This window comes from Ursus arctos, chromosome X (assembly GCF_023065955.2).
Source record: "Ursus arctos isolate Adak ecotype North America chromosome X, UrsArc2.0, whole genome shotgun sequence".
In the NCBI taxonomy this organism is placed as follows: Eukaryota; Metazoa; Chordata; class Mammalia; order Carnivora; family Ursidae; genus Ursus; species Ursus arctos.
The window spans coordinates 88,652,882-88,676,222 of NC_079873.1; the positions used below are offsets into that span (position 1 = coordinate 88,652,882).

The 23,341-nt window shown below is 35.6% G+C and overlaps 1 pseudogene; it reads right to left on the minus strand.

Annotated features, from left to right (window-relative positions):
* Positions 1 to 16,427: 16,427 nt before the first annotated feature.
* On the minus strand, positions 16,428 to 18,029 carry LOC113241248 (elongation factor 1-alpha 1-like; annotated as a pseudogene).
* Between the last annotated feature and the right edge of the window lie 5,312 nt (positions 18,030 to 23,341).

Below are 23,341 nucleotides of genomic sequence, written 5' to 3' on the forward strand. Positions count from 1 at the left end.
TTCCACCCTAAACCATTTATTTTTCTTTTTTTAAGATTTATTTATTTGAGAGAGAGAGAGAGGCGCAGGGGGAGGAAGGGAGGGAAAGGAAGAGAGAGTCTTAAACAGACTCCATGCTGAGCATGAAGCCTGATGTGGCGTTGGATCTCATGACCCTGAGATCACTACCTGAGCTAAAACCAAGAGTAGAATGCTTAACCAACTGCACCACCCAGGTGCCCCATCCACCCTAAACCATTTAAAGTAGTTTGAAAATATACACTAGGTAGTATTTGAAGGTGGATTAGAATCATAACTTGCTTATTTGTCTTTAAAGAAAAATTTCAGCTTGCATTAATAACTGCCTTCTTATTATTGATAGATTAAGGACAGTGTTATTTGAGTGATGTTCTTAAGGTTTTGTTTCCTCTACTTTAAAATTTAGGAGAACATTCTAGAGAATTAGTCAGGAAACATGTATTGACAAATTACTACATGAGGGAAATAAAGGATGGGTATACTTTTAGTAATTAGGAGGGAAGATGTTGTTTTTGAATTTGGAATAAATAATACCTGGAAGAGACAGCATATAGGATATGTTGTGCGTCAATGTTTGAAATGGAGGAAGGCTTTCATGAAGGATAAGAAATTGGAGAATGGGGGGGAGGTCAAAATTAAGTTGTAAAAAGTCTTGAATGTTGAACTAAGGAAATTGTTTTATCCTATCAGCAGTAAGGAGCCATAGAATACCATCAGTAATTTACTTTCTTTTAGGGACAAAGCATTTCAGCATTCCATTAGCTATTCTTTAATATGGAATGTGGACATTTACTTGGAAATACAATAGTACTTTAACTAATAGCATGACAGTTCATGGTAATATACAACATTAAATTTTCCCTATATGATATCTCATAGAAGAACAAAATTGATTCATGTTTCTACTATCTTTATACTTGGAGATGGTGGTGTATATTTTTTCTCGATCTTTAAGGATGCTGCTGCTCATTATCACATACTAACTTTTATTAAATTCCAACAATGTACCAAGGGAAGTGTAAAACATACGACTTGGCCAGACAGTTTTTGGCATGATTAGTAATATTTGGAGGTATTTCAAGATAAATTACAAAACTATTAACTTCTTTGGGGTTTTCCTTTGCTCAGAAGCATAAAAGGGACATATATTTGAGTGAAATTTAGAGTGTTTTGAGGGCAGAGACTATGATATATTTCCTCTACTATTGCCAACATCTAGCACATAATGATATGCCTGGTGCGTATTTAAGGACTCAGCAAAAACTTATTGAACGAATGAATGAATGAATGGTATTCTGAACTTCTGTGAACTTTTGAACTTCTCCAATGTGATTTTGTCATTTAAATTCATATACTCTTATGACTATGTGACATGACGATGCATGATCCTGGAATAGATCCTGACCAAGAAAAGAAATATTAGGAGGAAAATTGGTGATATTTGAATATCTTCAGATTAAATAATAGAATTTTATCAGTGCTTATTTGTGGCTTTGGTAATTGTACTTTGATTATGTAAGATGTTAACATTTGCGAAATTTGAATAAAGGGTACATAAGAATTATTTTATATTTTTGCAACATTTGTGAAAGTCTGAAATTATTTCAAAATGAAATTTTAAAAATGTACAGCAAAAAACGTCTTTCACTCTTAAGATTATATTATTATTATATTACTCACATCATCCCCCAGTCTCACTCCTGCATACACCCTCATTAAGACCTTTTATCCCATGGTCTTGTGGTATTTTAAATGTCTATTAGAACAGTTTCTCATCTCACTGACTTCCCTATCTAGCTCTTACAAACAAAGTCAGTCTTTTGATTTCTATCCTTGCACGGTTCCTAGAATTGGCCAGACTTCTGGCCTTTCACCATTACCACCATGGCAATGCACAAATCTGAGTTACTGACTTCTCAGCTTCTGTTCTTAGGATACTAAGCTATTAGGGATTTAAAAATATGTGGCAAAGTCTAACACTTACTACTTTTAGCTGAAGCTCTCCCAAATGCTTTGCAATTTTTTTATTTGCATCTCACTGACTTCCAATTACATTCTATTCTTCTTACTCTTTCTACAATGTTTAAACAACCACAATCTACTTTCTGTCTCCATAAGGTTTCTCTATTCTGGACTTTCATGTGAATGAAATAATATATTATGCTGTCTTTTGTGATTGGTTTCTTTTCACCTCAAATAATGTTTTGAGTTTCATTCATGTTGTAGCATGTATCAGTGCTTCCTTTCTTTTTAAAGCCGAATAATATTCCTTTGAATGGATTCCACATTTTGTTCATCCATGTGTTTGTGGATGGTTATTTTGGGTTGCTTTCACTTTTTGGCTGCTATGAATAATGCTGCTATAAGCATTCATATACAAAATTTTTTTAAGATTTTATTTATTTATGTGACACAGAGACAGCCAGCGAGAGAGGGAACACAGTAGGGGAGTGGGAGAGGAAGAAGCAGGCTCCCAGCGGAGGAGCCCAATGTGGGACTCGATCCCGGAACTCTGGGATCACGCCCTGAGCCGAAGGCAGACGCTTAACGACTGCGCTACCCAGGCGCCCTCATGTACAAATTTTTGCGTGTACATATGTTTTCATTTTTCTTAGGTTCAAATCTCCTTTAATAAACATGATATTTTAGAGTAGTTTTAGATTCTTAGCAGAATTGAGAAGTAGAGTTTTCATTTATCCGTACCCCCAATATACACAGCCTCCCCTAACATTAACATCCTGCATCAATGTGGTACATTTGTTATAACTGATGAACCTATATTGACTACATATTATTACCCGAAGTCCTACTTTAGATTAGGGTTTATTCTTGATGTTGTACATTCTATAGGTTTTGACAAATGTATTATGACATGTATCCATCATCACAGTATCATATAGAATAGTTTCACTGCCCTAAAAATCCCCTTTTCTCCATCTATTCATCCCCACCCTCCTAATACCTGGCAATCTTTGGTGTTTTTACTGTGTACGTAGTTTGCCCTTTCCAGAATGTCTTACAGTTGGAATCATACAGTTTGTAGCCCTTTTAGATGAACTTCTTTCACTCAGTAATATGCATTTAAGGTTTCTCCACGTCTTTTCATGCAGACATCTATATTTTTATTTATAATTTGTGGTGTTCCTTATTTTTTTCTAAAGAGTCACATTTCCATCTGGTATCAGTTTCTTTCTATAGATTCATATTTCCACCTAATATCATTTTCCATCAGCATATAGAACTTCCTTTAATATTTTTGTAGCTTATGCTCCTTGTGACAAAATCAATTTTCATTTACTTGAAAATATCTTCATTTCTCCTTTATTACTGAAAGATATTATCACTGGACATAAGATTCTGTTTTGCAGCTTTTTTTTTTCTAGCACTAGAAAGATGTCCTGGATGTTTATTACATTTTCATTGACCTCTACTGTATCTTCTGAGAATTCAACTGTTTTTACTTTTTTCCATATATAATGGGTCATTTTTCTGCATACTTTAAGATCTCTCTTTCTATTTAAACATTTTGAGTATGATCTTTTCTTTGTATCTATCCGCATTGAACTTTAGAATCTCTGAGTTGATCTGTATGTTTTCTATATGATATGCAAGTTTTCTTTCTTGGAAATGTTTTCAAATATTTTATCTGTCCCTTTCTCCTTCTCTCTCTGAGGCTACATATATAGAGATTGTTACATTTGTTATATTAAACACATATATTAGGTTGTTTAATATTGTCCTATAAATCACTGAGGCTCTGTTCATTTCTCCTCTGTATTCTTCAGGCTAGGTAATTTCTATTGATGTATCTTCAAGTTTGTTGACTCATTCATTCACTCACTCTAATCTGTTTTTAAGTTCATCTAGTAAATTCTTCATTTTAATTATTCAGTTCTAAATTCCCATTTGGCTCATTTTTATTATTTTATTTTCTTGTGATATTCCTCATCTATTCATATATCATAAAAGTAATTTCCTTAAAATGCTAGAACATATGCTAACTATTATAAGCCTTGTCTACTAATTTCAACATATTTATCATCTCATGGTTGGTTTTACTGACTTTTTTTTCTTATAGTATTTCATATTTTCTCCTTTGTTGTATGTCTTGTAATTTTTTTTAATTTAAAATTTAAAAAAATTTTTAAAACTACTTTTAAAAAATTACTGTGGGCATAGTACGTTATACATTATAAAATCATGGACTCAGAAGAGGGCTGATTTTTGATTTACAAACAGTTATCTTGGCTGTAATCAAACCTTGAAGTCTGTCTCTCTTGTGGTGGCTACCAGATGAAATTCCACTTGGTTTGTTTGTTTTCAAGACCTTTCGGCCAGAACTCTTGGAAGCTTTTCTGCACATATGTTTTTTGGTGGTTATCCACATTTTGAGCAGGGTTCATGTATCAATTTGGGGCTCACCCCTCTGCATCTCTTTTCTTTCCAGGGTTTGTCACCTTAATTTTCCAACTGTTTTGCCATCACTAAACTTTTCCTTTAACATCTCAAGACAGTCAGAATGAAGTTTTCTACTACAACATGCTACATGGTTCAGGAAGTGCTCTTAAGCAAAGTGATGCAAAGACCCAGGTATCACTAAGTGTAGTTCCTATTTTTCAGTAGTTGAGCAGTTGACTTCAGATTCTGTTTGCTTTCTGTTGCTCTCTACTGTGCTCTCCAATAGCTGTGTAGATTTTTTGTTCTTTTGTCCATAATTAATTAATTAATTAATTCTAATAATTTCTGTCTTTGGATAATCAGTATGATTGAAGTGCTCTGCCATTAATGGAAGCTAGGATTTGTGTACATAGTTTAAAATTTTTCTTTTATACATTTATTTCTAAGAAGTTTTATTTGAATATTTAAATCTGTTGGCCTTTATCATCTTTTGTACTTTAACTCATGTGTTTTAATTGTTTCATTTCTTTAAATATTATAGACAGTTACTTTCTATTATGTTTCTGCTATTAATATTTAGGTTATTTCTGGATCTAGTTCTCATGGTGGTTTCATTTGTGGTGCCTTGTTTCCTTGGGTAATTTATTATTTTTGATTGTGGGCTCAAAATTGTTAGAACACATGGGAACTTTTTGATGCCTGGGAAGGGGAGTAGTCCATAATACCTACAATCTTTCCTTTTTGAACATCCTATGGAAATTTATTCGTCTATTACTGAACTTATGGCACTTCACTCTATACTTGTTTACATACCTGTTTCAGTTAGGATTGGGGTTGCCTGAACAGGACAGAAAACTCAAAATTATAGTGACTTAAACAACACATGATCCTATTTTTCCCCACATAAAAGTGGTTTAGAGAAAGATAGTCCAGGTCTATTACGTTTCTCTATCATATCATAAAAATGGCATCATTGTATATTATTGTCCAACAACCCTTAGTCTGTGTCTTTTACTGTATTGCTTAGTCTAGTTGCTTTAGTTCTAGCCATCATATCTGCATCCCAGCAAGCAGGAATAAAGAAGAAATAAAGAGAAGGGCATGTTCCATTTATTTACATTTATTCCCTGAGTGGCTCTTAAGACATTTAGTATGTGTGATTGGCCAAAACTCAACATAAGCACACTTGATTCAAAAGAGGCCCAGAAATGCAGTTTTGATTCTGGGGGATGAGATGCCCAGCTAAAAATTAGAGTTTTGTTACTAAATAAAATAGGCATAATCTGCATTTCGAAGAAATTAGCAATCCTTTTCATAATACCTCATCTATGCTACTATATAATCATTTCATTGATTGAAAGGACATCTTAATAATTTTATACCCAATAGAAGATAGTTTACATTGTTTTCCATATAATATGTGCCAATAACTTCATGTTGAAAGAATGACCAAGTCATGTAAATTTTTCTGCCCCTCCTAGCATATTTGTATGACTCAGCTTAATATGGTGAGTTATGAGAATTTATTATATATTATTAATGTAATATTTTCAGGTTTTAATGTAGATCATAGGTAAATTGAATAGTTTGAGATGAAATTCAGCTTCCAAATGACTCTATGAGTATATATCCATCTATAAAGATAGACTTTTATTTTTTAAATTTTTTAAGTGCAAATTTATTTTTTTATAATAATTTTTTTATTATGTTATGTTAGTCACCATACAGTATATCCTTAGTTTTGATGTAATGTTCCACGATTCATTACTTGCGTATAACACCCAGTGCACCATGCAATACATGCCCTCCTTACTACCCATCACCAGCCTATCCCAGTCCCCCACCCCCCCCTCTGAAATCCTATTCATTAGAATAAATTTGATTTTGTTATTTTTTATATATATATACATATATATATATATATGTATATATATATAATGGAAGGCTGTTTACTTCGTAGTGGCAAGCACTTTCCCATGCATTTCTGGTACTATGTTACAGTGTTGCCACTTGTGATCTAAATCAACATTCATGGGTGATTGCATTTTATAACCACTTTTATTAGGTGCTGTTCAAGGTAATGTTATGAATCTCATAATGAGTAATAACCTGATATTCCATAAATAGAAGATGAAGCACAGAAAATACAGCTGTCTTAGCCAAGGTAACATGTCAGCAGGAAATATTGAATAGGAATATATAAAGAATCAGTTTCAGAATTCATCATCAGAGTGCAGAAGCTTTGGATTAGGACCTGCTAATGCCATCTAAAATACTTAAGAATTTTCGGTTTCTTGCACAGTTTTAAGCAGGTCCTTCACTCTTGTTAGCCTAATTATTAAACTCCTTTATCACCTTAATTACTTCCCTTTGACTGTCTTTTTTCCAGGGTTTGAGATCCTATATACTTTCCCAGTACCTTATGACCCCTCACAGAAAAAACACATCAAGATGCTAAGCAGAGCTTTGAGGTACATGTATTTTCCTATGACAAAGTTTGGTAACAGGCTAAATCCAATACATTAATCTCTGATGTATCAAAAATGTAAATCTTTAAATGACACTGAATAGCAAGTGTCTTAAGACTGGCAATTTTGATAAGAGATTTTCTGTTTGCTCCAAAAACCTAATAATGAAAAGCAAAATATAATAAGAAAAATACAATAAAGCAATACCATAAATAAAATAAACATCTTTATGGACCAGGAATAGAAAAGAAATATACAGAGTGAAAAGCAGGGCTGAATGTGCTTAATTGCTAGTCTTCAGGTCCAAATGAAGGCAGAGGTAGCTGAGAGATGATCTCCTGTAAGTTAAAGTAGGGTAAAAATCCTCCACCCAAGATATGAGTCCAGAGCCAGGCCCACTTGCCTAAGACCATAGCCCGAGGAACATTATCCCTATTCAGGAGTGGAAGTTGAGCTAAGTTACTCCTGAACACTGCCAGGAGTTATAATGCTTATATGATGTTCAGTTCCTAAAGGAATAGGTGGACATGGATAAAAATTCATGATCAGTGGATTAGCCAAAATACCTGCTAGATTGGTCCCTGGACAAGTACTACACGTAGAGTCCTGGGGTAGGAGTACCAGGTAGAGGCAACTCCAAGGCCACTAGGCAGGAAGAAAGTAGGAGTGATGGTGAGAAATGAAGAGAGAGTTATTACAAAATTAGTCTGAATACCCAGGCTTAAAAAGATGAAAAATATCTAATATTAAGAAAAGCAGATAAAAATCGGCAGTCAGAGGATAATTTCATATGAGGTTAAACTAAAATAGAATAATCTGAGGACTTTAAGATAAGTATGTTTAATATCCTCAAAGAAATAACTAATGAAAAGATATAAAAAGAAAATAAGTTATGAAAAAATCAGATACAAAGCAAGAAAAAAGATATGTAAAATATTTCATTAGATAATCTGGAAAGTAAATCTCTTGTTTTATTCTCTGTTTTTCTCTGTCTCTCTATATAAATCTCTTTCTTTAGTGTATGTGTGTGTATATATATATTTATTCATTTATATACTTAGAATAAATATATACTAAAGCCGTAAATTAAATACTAAGTAATGAATAATACTGGAGAAATAAAATTAACAAAAAGTTAGGTAAATAAGAGTGTGAACAGATATTGACTTAAAAATGTAACTATATTTGATTAATTATTGATATTTAAATATAACTTTATAATGTATGAGTATGTGTTCTTATCTAATCTTGATAACAAGTAGGCAAGGAGAATACAAGAAGATAAAAAGTATAGACCAATATCTCTTATGAAGATAAATGCAAATAAAAAAGTCCAACATCTAAATATCTAAATATCTCTAAAATAAGTTCAGCAATGTATAAAAATATACATTGGGATTAGATGAGCTCCTTCAAAAAAAAAATCCAAAAATTGATGACCAATTACAGGAGAAAAAGTATGATTATTTCAGTAGATCCAGGCATGTCATTAGATAAAAATAATTTTTCCATCACAAAAACTATTAAGAAATTAGGGAAAAAAGAAATTTCCTTAACTTGACAAATGCCTTCTACCACAAACATAGAACAAAGATATCTACAATCATATTTTATTTCCAATATTGTTCTAGAAATAAAAACAAATAAAGCTTATTAAGACTTGTAAAAAAACACATGGTCATTGTTAATGTAGTTCAGTAACCAAATAAATTGTTTTTCTTTGCACCAGGTATATAGATTATAAAATGAAATAAAGACATGTAATTTTAAATAGCAGTAAAAACTGAAAGAGACCTTGGAACAAATCTTTTTAAAATGATGTGTAGGGGCGCCTGGGTGGCACAGCGGTTAAGCGTCTGCCTTCGGCTCAGGGCGTGATCCTGGCGTTGTGGGATCGAGCCCCACATCAGGCTCCTCCGCTGTGAGCCTGCTTCTTCCTCTCTCACTTCCCCTGCTTGTGTTCCCTCTCTCGCTGGCTGTCTCTATCTCTGTCAAATAAATAAATAAAATCTTTAAAAAAAAAAATAAAAATAAAAATGATGTGTAAACAAAATTTTAAAAAATTGAAAGACAATGGGATGCCTGAGTGGCTCAGTTGGTTAAGTGCCTGCCTTTGGCTCAAGTCACGATCCCATGGTCCTGGGATTGAGTCCTGCATTGGGCTCCTTGCTCAGTGGAGAGCCTGCTTCTCCCTCTGTCTGCCACATCCTTTGCTTGTGTGTATGTGTGTTGCACGTGCACTCTCTCTCTCTGACAAATAAAATCTTTAACAAAAATTTGAAGGACAATAAGAAAAAAGGAATGAAGTCTATCATGTTCATAAATGGGAAGACTCAGTATGATAAAGACAGTTACCAACACAATCTACAATCCAATGCAACTCTATTTAAAATCCTATGAGATTTTTTCCCATAGAACTTAAAAGGCTTGATCCTAAGTTTTATGTGGAAAATTACAAGGCTAAAACTAGCCAACACAATTTTGAAAAAAGAAAAAAGTGTCAAGATTTCTTATAAATCTACGCTAATTAACAAAATAAGATATTAGCTTAGGGATAGAGAAAGGGAATAATAGGACAAAAAAGACACCCTAGAAAAAGACCCATGCATAGATGAAACCTTTTTGGGAATTACTAATCAGAGATGGAAAGGATGAACTAGTCAATAAAGGATACCATAAAAATTGGTTATCCATGTAGAAAACAATTATATTCATAACTCACATTATACCAAAAAAAATTCAGACTAGAGACCTAACTGTGTAACATTTTCAGGAGAGCTACTATTAAGAGAATGTTATTATGATTTTAGAATTGGAATTTATTTCTTAAACACAATGTAAAATGCCTAAATCCTCATGGAAAAATATTGATAAAATTGTTTAAATTTTGAAAAACAAAACTCTACAATAGAGGACGCTGTAAATCAATTTAAAATTCAAGCCATGAACTGAGAGGGAATATTTTCAATGCTAGTAACAAAAAAAGACTTTATATTAAGAACATATAAAAATTACTACAAAACAATTACACAAACACCTTAGTATAAAGAATAGGCAAGAGTCTTTTTTCAAGCTTTATAACAAAAATACCATAGGCTGGGGGGCTTATAAATAGATACTTATTTCTCACAGCTCTGGAGATGGCCATACAAGTACAAATATCCAGCAGATTTCACTGTCTGGTGAGAGCTTCCTGATTCATAGATGGCCATCTTCTCACTGTGTCCTCACAAGATTGAAAGGGCTAGGGAACTCTTTGGGGCTTCTTTTATAAGGACATGAATACCACTGATGAGGCTCTTCCTCAAGACCTGTTAACTTCCCAAAGTCCTCACCCCCAAAGACCAACATCGTGGGGATTAGGTTTCAAAATATGAAACTTGAGGGGGACACAAACAACCAGTCTGTAGCAGCAAAGGATTTAAAAAGGTAATTAATCAAAGAGAAAATATGAGTGGCTAAAAACCTGTGAAAGACTGTTAGCTGTAGTCAGAGTGAAAAGTTCAACAAGAAAGACTTTCCATCTCCATCATCATCTTCATTAGATTTAACAAACATTGAAAAAAGGTTTAACAATGCTGTCTCTAAGGTTTTGAGGAAGAAGGAACTCTCATACACTGCTTGTAAGAGTATAAATTGTTTCAAACACTTAAGAGAGCATTTGACAAAATCCTATAAAGCTGATGATGTTTCTTCTCTACAACCAGCATTACCCATTTCTAGGTATATATCTTAGAGAAACTGAGTATTTACACAAGAAAACATATATGAGAGTATTTTTGAAGCACTGTAATAAGAAAAAATTAAATAGTTTTACATGTAGTAATACTGCAGTCTATTTGTTCAGTGGAATGCTATGCAGCAATTAAAATGGATTAACTAGAGTTACCAATATCAACATGGACCAATCTCTAAAATATAATGTTAAGTGTGGAAGATAACAGAAAGCAAAATTGATGTTTGGAGGTTATATGCAGTGTGACCTGTTGCTGGTAAGGAGTTTTAATATTTTCATTGTTTATAAATAATGGTAATAATATTAAAAACTAACATCCATATGGTGCTTCAGAGTTTATACGGAATTTTTTAATGTATTATCTAATTTCATCCTCACAAGAAACTTGTGAGTTTGGTGCTATTAATATTCACACTTAAAAAAAAGTCCAATTCACCATTTTAGCCTCAGAGATGTTATATGGTGGAAAGGACACTCAAACCCAAGTCTTTAATACCTATCCAATGTGGGCACCTGGGTACCTCAGTCGGTTAAGCCTCTGACTCTTTATTTCAACTCAGGTCATGATCTCAAAGTGGTGAGATGGAACCCTGCTTCAGGCTCCCTTTGCCCCTCTCCCACTGGCTTTCAGGAGCTTGTGATCCCCTCAAAAACAACAACAACACAACAAAAACAAAAACAACTTACTCACTGTCATTCTTTATCCACCAAGTGGCATTCATATAATATTATCATTGTGGTCTTCTATTTTATTTATGCCAATTCATGGTATTTATTTCCCTTCAACTCCTTTTTCTCACTTCATGACCTTCTTATTATTGTAGACAGAGGCCTATCAAATTTCTCTCGTCTTTGTCCGCAGTTCCACTCACAGTCTTTATTCCCTCCTCATTATTAACCACAGGCCTTTTATCACCAAAACATGCCACTTCCACTTCCAAAAACATATGCTAAGTCTCTTCATGTCTATCCACTTCTGCTCTCACCCTAACCCAAGCCATCATCATCTCTTGGCTGTACTACTACAGTAGCTTCCTACCCTATACTGACTTGTGCTGGTTCTTCAGGTCCTCCTCACTAGAAACACATCTCCTACACTCTATTGGAAATTTTTATAGAGAGACATAAATACATAGGGTTCTGAAAGGAAGAAAACTGTATCTGAAAATCTTTACAGAGGTTGCCTTTGCATATTGCCTCTCTCATTGTTTTTGCTCAGGTAACTAACAGTCAGCCACAAAATACTTATGGAACACTGGACAGAAAAAACCTGAATATTCTGACCCACTCTGGTTCAACTATGTGACATGGTTGATAAAACTCTGTTGAGGGTTGTTATTTTTTTTTAAAGGAAGTATAATTAAGACAGAAATTCTACCCCCTTTTGACAAAAAGACATGTTTAAATTTCTAAAATGCAAAAAATTACACAAGGAAAAATACAGTAACTCCTAACCACTAATTCTTCGCCTGAGAGTTAACTCTTATTAAGCATTTATTATCATTTCTTTAAGAAAAAGTATATTCCAGCATATATATGTATCTATAAATCTGTTTTCTAACTTCTACAAATATAATTATACTAAGTTCTGCACCTTTTATTTTCACTTAATACAGCTTGTATACTTGTCCATATAGCTCAGATGGATATATTTCATTCCTACTGATGACTATATAATACCCCATCAAACAGATGTGTTTAACTAGGCTCTTCAATTCATCATGTCTACTCTTTTTCCAGCTTTGTTGAGATATATAGCATATGTAAGTTTAAGGTATACAATGTGATTTGGTACCTGTACGTATTGCAAAATGATTACCACAATAAGGTTATTTATCACTTCCATCCACTCACATAAGTACCATTTTTTTGTGTGGTGACAGCATTTAAGATCCACTCTGTTAACAATAAAGTATACAATAAAGTATTGTTAATTATAGTTATCATGCTGTATATTAGATCTCTAGAACTTATTCATTTTATAGCTAGAAGTTTGCACCCTTTGACTAACATCTCTCCATTTCCCCCACTGCCCCCCAGACCCTGGAAGCCACCATTCTACCCTCTATTTCTATGAATTTGGATTTCTTAGATTCTGCATTTAAGTGAGAACATATAGTATTTCTTTCTCTGTCTGACTTATTTTACTTAGCATAGTGTCCTCAAGTTCCATCCATGTTGTTGCAAATGGCAGGACTTCCTTCTTTTTATGGCAGAATAATATTCCATCATATATATGCACATATATATGTATACATGTATGTATGTGTTTATATAGGTATATGTATGGATGTCACATTTTCTGTGCCCATTCATCCATCGAGGGACACTTAGGTTGTTTCCATTTCTTGGCTATTGTGAATAATGCTGCAGTGAACATAAGAGTGCAGATATCTTTTTGAGACAGTAATTTTCATCTCAGGGTACTCTATTTTATGTTTGGAAACCCCTGTTTAAGAAAAGTATTTCTTATAACTGAGCTTACATTTATCTCTTCATAGCTTCCACCAGCTGATACTTCTCTTCAGTCTTAATCTTTACACCTTTGCACCCAATATTCCTATTGCCCAGAATGCCTTATGCCTATCCCTCCTGATTAGCTGAGCTCTGCCCATGAACCAAGGGCTTATTCAAGTCCTAGCTTCTCTTTAAAATGCCTTGACTTTCTGTTGCTCAGAATGTGTAAATACTATTTATCAGTCCTCCAGTTCACTAATTCTATTTTCTGTCATACCCATTTTACTATTGGGCTTATCCAGGGAGGTTTTTTCTCTTTTTTTGTAATTTCAGCTATTTTTCAGGTTCTGTAGTTTCCAATTGGCTCTTTCTTATAACCTCTATTTCTTTGAACTTTCAATTTTTTCCATTTGTTTCAAGAGAATTTGTAGTTATTTCTAAAAACATATTTATAATGCCTGCTTTAAAATCCTTGTCAGACAATCTCAACATCTGTTTCATTGGAGTTTTGGTGTCAATTGATTGTCTCTTCTAATTCAAGTAGTGTTTTTTATTGTTTTGTATGCCTAGCAATTTACAGTTGTATCCTGGACATTTTGTGTAGTATGTCAGGAGACTCTTGATCCCATTTAAATCTTCTATTTCAGCAGGCAGTCAACCTATTTAGGTTTTACATGTAGGTTGTTGCTTACTTTTGTGAGCTGTAGTTCAAATGGTAATTTTCAGAGCCTTGGAATTCTATTCTGATTGGCTTTCTACTTCTGGTTCCACTGGAGCTCCTGCTCAATTCCTGCATGTGCTACCTAGGCTACATGAGGGACCTTCATGTGCTTGCTGCTGTGGCAGATTGGGCTATCACTGATTTGGGTGGGGAGTGGTGAATGAGTCCCTGTCACATCCCTGGGAGAGCAGTGACACTGATCTTTCAGAGTGGAAGCAACCCAAACCTAGAGCTGTTGCTCTTCCGTGGTGGGTTGGGCTCCTACTCTGGATATGCTGTGTGAAATGGGTTTTTTACTGGACTTTGTTAATGCTGCTGCTACAGAAGATCTGGCTGTTGCTGCCCTGGGTGTTGGACAGGGAACTCTTGGCACTCCCACTATGCCAGAAAAAGCCACCTGCCTCAGTGTACCATAGACACTGACACTGTTGCTACTCCTATGGTTGGTTGAGGCTGCTCCAGGTGTGAAGTTGTCAGTATGTCCATGTTGGACCCCACATCTCCTGCTGCTGCTGTTCTGTAGATCCGGCTGATGCTGTCCTGGTTGTTGGGTAGGAATAATGCTATTGCTGCTGCTGTGATAGATTAGGCTGTACACTGCCTTGAATATAGGGTATGGATGGATCTCTCTGCTAGGTCTCTGCTGGGCTGCTGTTTGTAGTCTTTAGGCCAGAGAAATCAGGATTTTCTTGTTTTCTTTTGTTTTTCTTCTGTGCTCATTGGATGTTCTGGACTACAGCCCTCTCTAGAGCCCCATCTGAAATATATGGGGGATAAAAAGGAAAAGCCAAATTCTTTAAGTACTGAGTTTTCTAGCCAGTCTGCCTTTTTCTTTTCATCTTTCAAGATCCTTTTATGATGATCTATTGAATTATTTCCAGAGCATGTAGTTGTATTTACAGGGGAAGAACAGGGAAAAGTGAGTGCCATCTTTTCCTGGAACTGGAAAATCTATGCCTTTTTATGATGTTTAGTAACAGGGGGATGAGGGCTTAAGTATTTTGGAGGGTATATGAAACTAACCTACTGGGATCCATGTTGGAGAAAGATATTAAAAGTAAATATCTGCACTCCTTTCTCCCTTCATATTTAATAGTGTAATTGTGAAGAAGATTACAGATTTGTCTGACTTTTATTTCTTACTATGAGGTATCAATTATGACAATGAAGAATCATACTGGGATATTAGCTCCCTTTCAGTTGCAAATAGTGTAACAAAATGGGGCATTTCTTTTAATTTTCTGGGATTTTTCTCATTTTTTGTGGTGAACTTAATGATGTTTTCATTCTAGATTTTAATATTAAATTTTGCAGAAGGATAACAGATGATAATTTGGAAATTCTAGAAAAAAATATTTTACTTAATGTAGAATGAACAATAATATCAGTGACTAATGAGGTTTTTGATGCACGGAGTTTCTAAGAAATTTTACCTACCATTTTGACTAACATGAAAGATAGAGTATTTAATTAAGCATAACATTTTTGAAAGGTCATTGTTTCAGTAAGCTTTCATCTTAGCCCCAGCCTTCTTTACCATTTGTGATTCAATAAGAAGTTGATATTTGGTGTTTGTCCCCAGTTCCTGACACAGAGTTTCTAAAACACTTGGATTGCCCGAGTAATGAAGGTGATAGGAATGTCTTTTGTTATTTATAACAAGCCCCTTTCAACCATACCTAAATTTATGCTAATAAAGAGACTCTTGGTGAACTTCTAGACAACTTTTGGATGGGAATGTTTGTCGGAGAAGCCAACATGTGATTAGAGCTTTGGGAGTTTCCACCCCATTCCACACCCCTGGACTTCCAGGGAGGGGAGAGGGGCTAGAGATTAAGTTCAATCACCAGTGATCAATGATTTAATCAATCATGTCTATGAAATGAGACCTCCATAAAAACCCCTCAATGATAGGACTCAAAGAGCTTCCAAATTAGTAAACACATTGATGTACTTGGAGAATGGCACACCCCAACTCCATGATGACAGAAGCTCTTGCACTCAGGACTCTCCTGGACCTCACCTTATGTACATCTTCATCTGGCCTTTCATTTGTATCCTTTATTATAAACTGGTAATAGTAAGTAAAGTACTTTCCTGAGTTTTGTGAGCTATTCTACCAAATTATTGAACCCGGGGAGGGCGTTGTGGGAACCCCTGAATTTATTGCTGGTAGGTCAGAAGTACAAGTGGCAACCTGGAACTTACAACTGGCACCTGAATTTCAGGGAGTCTTATGAGACTGAGCCCATAACCTATAGGGTCTATGCTAACTCTGGGTAATTAGTGTCAGAATTGAATTGAATTGTAGGACATCCAGTTGGTGGAGCATGGAGAACTGGTTAGCATGGGGGGAAAACCCCCACATGTTTGGTGTCAGAAGTGATGTTGGAGAACACTACAGACCACAACCCCCATTGTTTCCCTCAAGTACATATAGATCTAGGATTGTAGCTGCTGAAAAACAGTGGAATAGTAAAAAGTATTGAGTAAGTAGCTCTTAAATTATCTGTGCTGTCTTGAATTGTATGTAATCTTAACTAGCTTAAATACTTCTTATTCAAATGTAAAGAGTCCACATTTTATTAGAAAGCTATATTCTATTTTTTTTTCTCATTAAACTTTTGTTTTTTAATGGGTCTCAAAATTCTGTGACAGATTTTTGGTCAAGTTGTTTCCATTAGAAAGTACTGATTTTAAAAACTAATAACTTGAAACTGCCACACACACAAAAAAACCAAATGGTCCACAAAACATTCTCCTTTCTTTCTGAAGGTTTTACGATGCATTGTTATCATTAACCAGTCTTTTACTATTAAACTTAAATGGCCAATTGACACAAACAGTTCTGAGACCGTTCTTCCACCACTGATTAAGACTGGGGTGGCAAGTATTGGGGATAATATTCATTTAGCCTTCTGAGCTTTCTGGGCAGACTTGGTGACCTTGCCAGCTCCAGGTGCATTCTTGTCCACTGCTTTGATGACACCCAGAGCAACCGTCTGTCTCATGTCATGAACAGCAAAACGGCCCAGAGAAGGATAGTCAGAGAAGCTCTCAACACACATAGGCTTGCCAGGAACCATATCAACAATGGCAGCATCACCAGATTTCAAGAACTTGGGACCATCTTCCAGCTTTTTTCCAGAATGACAATCTATCTTCTCCTTCAGCTCAGCAAACTTGCAAGCAATGTGAGCTGTGTGACAATCCAGCACAGGTGCATATCCAGCACTGATCTGGCCTGGATGGTTCAGGATAATCACCTGAGCCGTGAAGCCAGCTGCTTCCATTGGTGGGTCATTTTTGCTGTCACCAGCCACATTGCCATAATGGACATCTTTGACAGATACATTCTTGACATTGAAGCTCACATTGTCCCCAGGAAGAGCCTCACTCAAAGCTTCATGGTGCATTTCAACAGACTTTACTTCAGTTGTAACATTGACTGGAGCAAAGGTGACAACATGCCAGGTTTAAGAACACCAGTCTCCACTCAGCCCACAGGGACAGTACCAATACCACCAATTTTGTAGACATCCTGCAGAGGCAGATGCAAGGGCTTGTCAGTAGGACGAGTTGGTGGCAGAATGCAATCCAGAGCTTCAAGCAGTGTGGTTCCACTGGCGTTCCCATCCTTACAGGTGACTTTCCATCCCTTGAACCAAGGCATGTTAGCACTGGCTCCAGCATGTTGTCACTGTTTCAACCAGAAATTGGCACAAATGCTACTGTGTGGGGGTTGTAGCCAACTTTCTTAATGTAGGTGCTGACTCAACAATTAGTTGTTTTACACCCAGTGTGTAAGCCAGAAGGGCATGCTCACGGGTCTGCCCATTCTTGGAGATACCTGCTTCAAATTCACCAACACCAGCAGCAACAATCAGGACAGCACAGTCAGCCTGAGATGTGCCTGTAATCACGTTTTTGATAAAGTCTCTGTGTCCTGGGCCATCAATGATGGTCACATATTACTTGCTGGTCTCGAATTTCCACAGGGAGATATCAATGGTGATACCATATTTACGTTCAGCTTTTAGTTTATCCAAGACCCAGGCACACTTGAAGGAGCCCTTTCCCATCTCAGTAGCCTCCTTCTCAAATTTCTCAATAGTTCTTTTGTCGATCCCACCACATTTGTAGATCAGATGACCAGTAGTTGTAGACTTGCCCAAATCTATGTGTCCAATGATGACGATGTTGATGTGAGTCTTTTCCTTTCCCATTTTGGTTTAGGTTGAGCAGTGGTTTTCATGACACCTGTGTTCTGGTGGCAAACCCATTGCATAAAAGAAGAAACCTATATTCTAATATGTGTGTGTGTGTGTGTGTGTGTGTACTATAATGAAACTTTATCTTGTAGGAGAAGGATTATGTCTTATGCCTTTCTGTGTTCCAAGCATTTAGCCCACTGCTGTACAACCACAAAGTGCTCAATAAATGTATGTTCTTGATGATATTGATAAAATTATCAGTCCCACAAAGGACTGTACTCTGTACCCTCTGAAATGGAGCAGATATACCACCGCCTTGAACTCTTTGCAGGAAGAATACTTTTTAAATGACAAGTACAAGTAGGAGCTATCTGAGTATTTGTTAACCTTTACCATGAAAGCAGATTAAAATTCTCCAGAGTGTAATAAGTCCCTGGGAGACTGTTCCACTTATTACAAATTTCCTTCATTTATCTCATTACCTGAAGTGACATTTAACATCTTTCTCAGTTGGAATAATTTGATCTAATGCACATCATCTTTCTTATGAACGATGATGGTTCTAGTGAAAGATGAAAGCTCAGTTATAACAAGAGCATTTTGTCAAATTCATATAGTATTGCCAAAAATGTTGCAAATCATAATTTAAAGATAGTTTTTTAATCCATTTTGAACTATTACATTATTTTCTACTAGCTCTTTTCAGCCTGTTACCTCCAAAAATTGTGTGCCTGTTTTTCCACATAATGAGTATCTTGACTTTCTTATTATCCCTTTTTGTGGCCATATTAACTTCCCTGGTTTGATGCTGTTTTCTGTCTGCTAGCTGAGTTGATGAGGTCCAAGGTTGGCTATAAAAGAAGCATCAAACTTGAGGTCTACTGTAAAATATTTCTAGTCCTTATCATTATCTTTGGTATTGGCTCTTGTCACACCTGTTCCATTGTACTATACTCTGGATGCTATACTATAGTTTTAATAACCACATATTTGACTACTTGTTATAATACTATGTTTGAATTAATACTCAATTCTCTGCATTCCTGACTCTAGTTGGTTAACCACCAGATGTCTTGAATGGTCTCTGGTTGTGCCAATATACTAAAAATTTACAGCCATTATTTCTTCAAAATTTGCTTGAAGGATACATGCTTCCACCAGAGGGGCTAGCTCCAGTTTCTTAACTGCCTGACACTCCACTTTAGGCTCTGAGCTTCCCCAGTATTTTCAATAGTTGATTAACTCAGTTCTTTTTTAACTTCAGATCTTTTGTATACATCCAAAGAATGCTAATACCCCAAAACCTAATGCAAGAAAATGAAAAATCTCTATTAACACCATAGAGTTAGCCTAGGAAATATGGATTACATTCTCTCCATGTGATGGTTAATTTTATGCGTCAACTTGGCTAGGCCACAAAACCTAAATATTTAGCCAAACATTGTCATAGATGTTTCTGTGAAGGTATTTTTTAAATGAGATTAACCTTTAAATCATTAGACTTTGATTAAAGCAAATTAACCTCCATAATGGGGGTGGGCCTCATCCAATCAGTTGAAGGCTTTAATAGCTAAGGACTGGCCTCCTGGAAAGAAAAAGGAATTCTGCCAGCAGATTGACTTTAGACTCAAACTGCAACTCTTCTCTGGGTGTCCAGCCTTCTGACCTATCCTGCAGATTTTGAACTTGAACTTGCCAACCTCCACCATGTGAGCCAGTTCCTTAAAAAAAATGTGTGTGTGTATGTGTGTGTGTGTGTATTCTATTCTCTTCTATTCTCTTCTCTAGAGTACCCTGACTAATATCTTCTGGAGTCACTAGTAAGGATTAAACCTGAAATAATCACTGAAATTTTGAGAATGAGGAAACCACCTACATTGAAAGTGTAGATTGCTCTGGGTAGCATAGGCATTTTAACTATATTAATTCTTCCAATCCATGAGCATGGAATATTTTTCCATCTTTTTGTGTCTTCTTCAATGTCTTTCAAGAGTGATTCATAGTTTCTAGAATACAGATCCTTTACATCTCTGATTAAGTTAATTCCGAGATAACCTATGATTTTTGTTGCTATAGTAAATGGAATGGATTCCCTAATTTCCCTTTCTTCAGTCTCATTGTTCATGTATAGAAATGCAACTGATTTCTGAGCATTGATTTTGTATCCTGCCACATTACTGAATTGCTCTATAACTTCTAGTAGTTTGGGGGTGGATTCTTTTGGGTTTTCCATAGAGTATCATGTCATCTGCAAAGAGAGACAGTTTGACTTCTTTGCCAATTTGGATACCTTTTATCCCTTTTTGTTCTCTGATTGCTGTTGCAAGGACTTCTAGTACTATGTTGAATAATAATGGTGAGAGTGGACATCCTTGTTGTGTTCCTGATCTTAAGGGAAAGGCTTCCAGCTTTTCCCCATTGAGAATGATATTTGCTGTAGGCTTTTCATAGATGGTTTTTATGAGATTGAGGAATGTACCCTCTATTCCTACACTCTGAAGCTACGTGCAAAAGAATAAAACTTGACCACTCTCTCACACCATACACAAAAATAAACTCCAAATGGATGAAAGACCTCGATGTGAAACAGGAATCCATCAAAATCCTAGAGGAGAACATAGGCTACAACCTCTTTGACATCGCCCACAGCAACTTTTTTAATGACACATCTCCAAAGGCAAGAGAAACAAAAGAAAAAATGAACTTGTGGGACTTAATCAAGATAAAAAGCTTCTGCACAGCCAAGAAAACAGTCAAAAAAACTAAGAGGCAGCCCATGGAATGGGAGAATATATTTGCAAATGACACTACAGATAAAAGACTGGTATCCAAGATCTACAAAGAACTTCTCAAACTCAATACACAAGAAACAAATAAACAAATAAAAAAAAGGGGGCAGAAGATATGAACAGACACTTTTCCAATGAAGACATACAAATGGCTAACAGACACATAAAAAAAAGGTTCAAAATCATTAGCCATCAGGGAAATTCAAATCAAAACCACATTGAAATACCACTTATGCCAGTTAGAATGGCAAAAATGGACAAGGCAGGAAACAACAAATGTTGGAGAGGATGTGGAGAAAGGGGATCCTTCTTACACTGTTGGTGGGAATGCAAGTTGGTACAGCCACTCTGGAAAACAGTGTGGAGGTCCCTTCAAAAGTTCAAAACTGAGCTACGCTATGACCCAGCCATTGCACTACTGGGTATTTACCCCAAAGATACAGATGTAGTGAAGAGAAGGGCCATATGCACCCCAATGTTCATAGCAGCTCTGTCCACAATAGCTAAATCGTGGAAGGAGCCTAGATGCCCTTCAACAGATGACTGGATTAAGAAGATGTGGTCCATATATACAATGGAATATTACTCAGCCATAAAAAAGAACGATTTCTCAACATTTGCTGCAACATGATGGGACTGGAGGAGAAAATGCTAAGTGAAATAAGTCAAGCAAAGAAAGACAATTATCATATGGTTTCACTCATTTATGGAACATAAGAAGAAAGAAGATTGGTAGGAGAAGAAAGGGAAGAAGAAAGGGGGGTAAACAGATGGGGGAATGAACCATGAGAGACTATGGACTCTGGAAAACAAACCGAGGGCTTCAGAGGGGAGGGGAGTGGGGGAATGGGATAGGCTGGTGATGGGTATGAAGAATGGCACGTATTGCGTGGTGCACTGGGTGTTATATGCAAGTAATGAATCATGGAACTTTACATCAAAAACTAGGGATGTACTGTATGGTGACTAACATAATATAATAAAAAAATATTATAAAAAACCCATTTACTTCTTTTCCATTCTGGTATCTCTAATAAAGTGGATGAAAGTGAAATGATTTTTAAAACTTTACTATGTGTCACCTTGCTTTTATAAGCGCCAACCTTATGAGGTAAGGTAGTACCATTCTACTTTATAGATTTAGAAACTGAAGCTTATAGAGTTAAATTATTTTGCTCAAGTCACCCAGCTAATGAGCACTAGAGTTAGATTTCAAACTCTGTTTGGCATCAAATTAATGTTTCAACTTGATGCACTCACAGAACTCTGTCCGTTATAACAATGATTAAGTCTCTTGTTCCTTATACAGATGTCTTGGAATATAATGGTGGTGACTTATATCTATAATCAAAGTTTGGTCCATATGTCATGAGAATTTCATCTTGAGAGGGTGATTAAGTGGTTACATATATATTTTGTGTCAAAATCATGAACGGATGCCTAACCACAGGAATTGGGTAGGTTTACTAGTTTTAGCACACACAGTCTGACAGCCATCCATCCTTAGCAAACCAGCAGTCAGTTACCTTAGGTTAATTAAACTAGCCCTGTAGAAAGTAGAGAAGTCAATAGAGAAGAGGTTTACTTTGCAATAAATGAACCAGTTATGCATGTAATTTAGGACAAAACTTTATACAGATAAATTATTCTGTTCATTTCCTTAATATTGGCTTATTAATACTTATTAATATTTTGATGTTGTATGTAGTTTTTGGTTTTTTACTGGGCTGTATTTCAAGTTTGTAGAATTAAACATTTGTACTATTATTAACCTACTGACAAGGAAAATCAACCTGTCTAATTAAATATGTAATCACCTACATAATTTTTCCATAAAATGTAGATTTTGCAAATCCTTTTTAAAAACGTAACGTCAGATGACTTTTGAAACTTGACGTTTCTACAATTTTTTTAAAAACTCAGTTTAATTTCACAATCACACAACATCTAGACTTATTTGGCTATAGTTACTATTTCCAGGGAATGAGTTCCTTAAAAACAAAGTAACTTTTGGACAGTCCATAGTCATGAAGTGCTTTACCCCAGTAGAGCAATCAGCCTACTTGCATTGATATAACACCAGAATAGCTAGTTGAAAACTGGAAGATTTAGTAAATAAATTGGTAAATTGGGCAAAATACCAAAGAATTAATTTGCTGCGTTTGAACATTTTCTCTCCACTTAATCTGTGCAAATAAACAAAGAAAAAAAAACCACTTTTTACTAAAGCTACTATTCTATGATGCAATTTCCCTATCACAACCTTAAAGCTCTGGCTATCATCACACAATATTATCGGTATTTTGGGGAGGACTTTGATCTGGAGGGCAAGTAGAAATTAGAAAGAAGAAAAAATATTGTCTTGAAAACCCTTTTTCTTTTAGGTCTCCCCAATTACACATTCATTACCTTTTCCTTATCTGTTTCTCCATGGGGAAGATTTCTAGATTTGATGAAGTTTTTTTCTTTGTCAAATGCCTCTTTTTCCAGTGCTCTGCTGCCCCTCCCATGGTATCTTTATCTGCCATCCATTATACTCA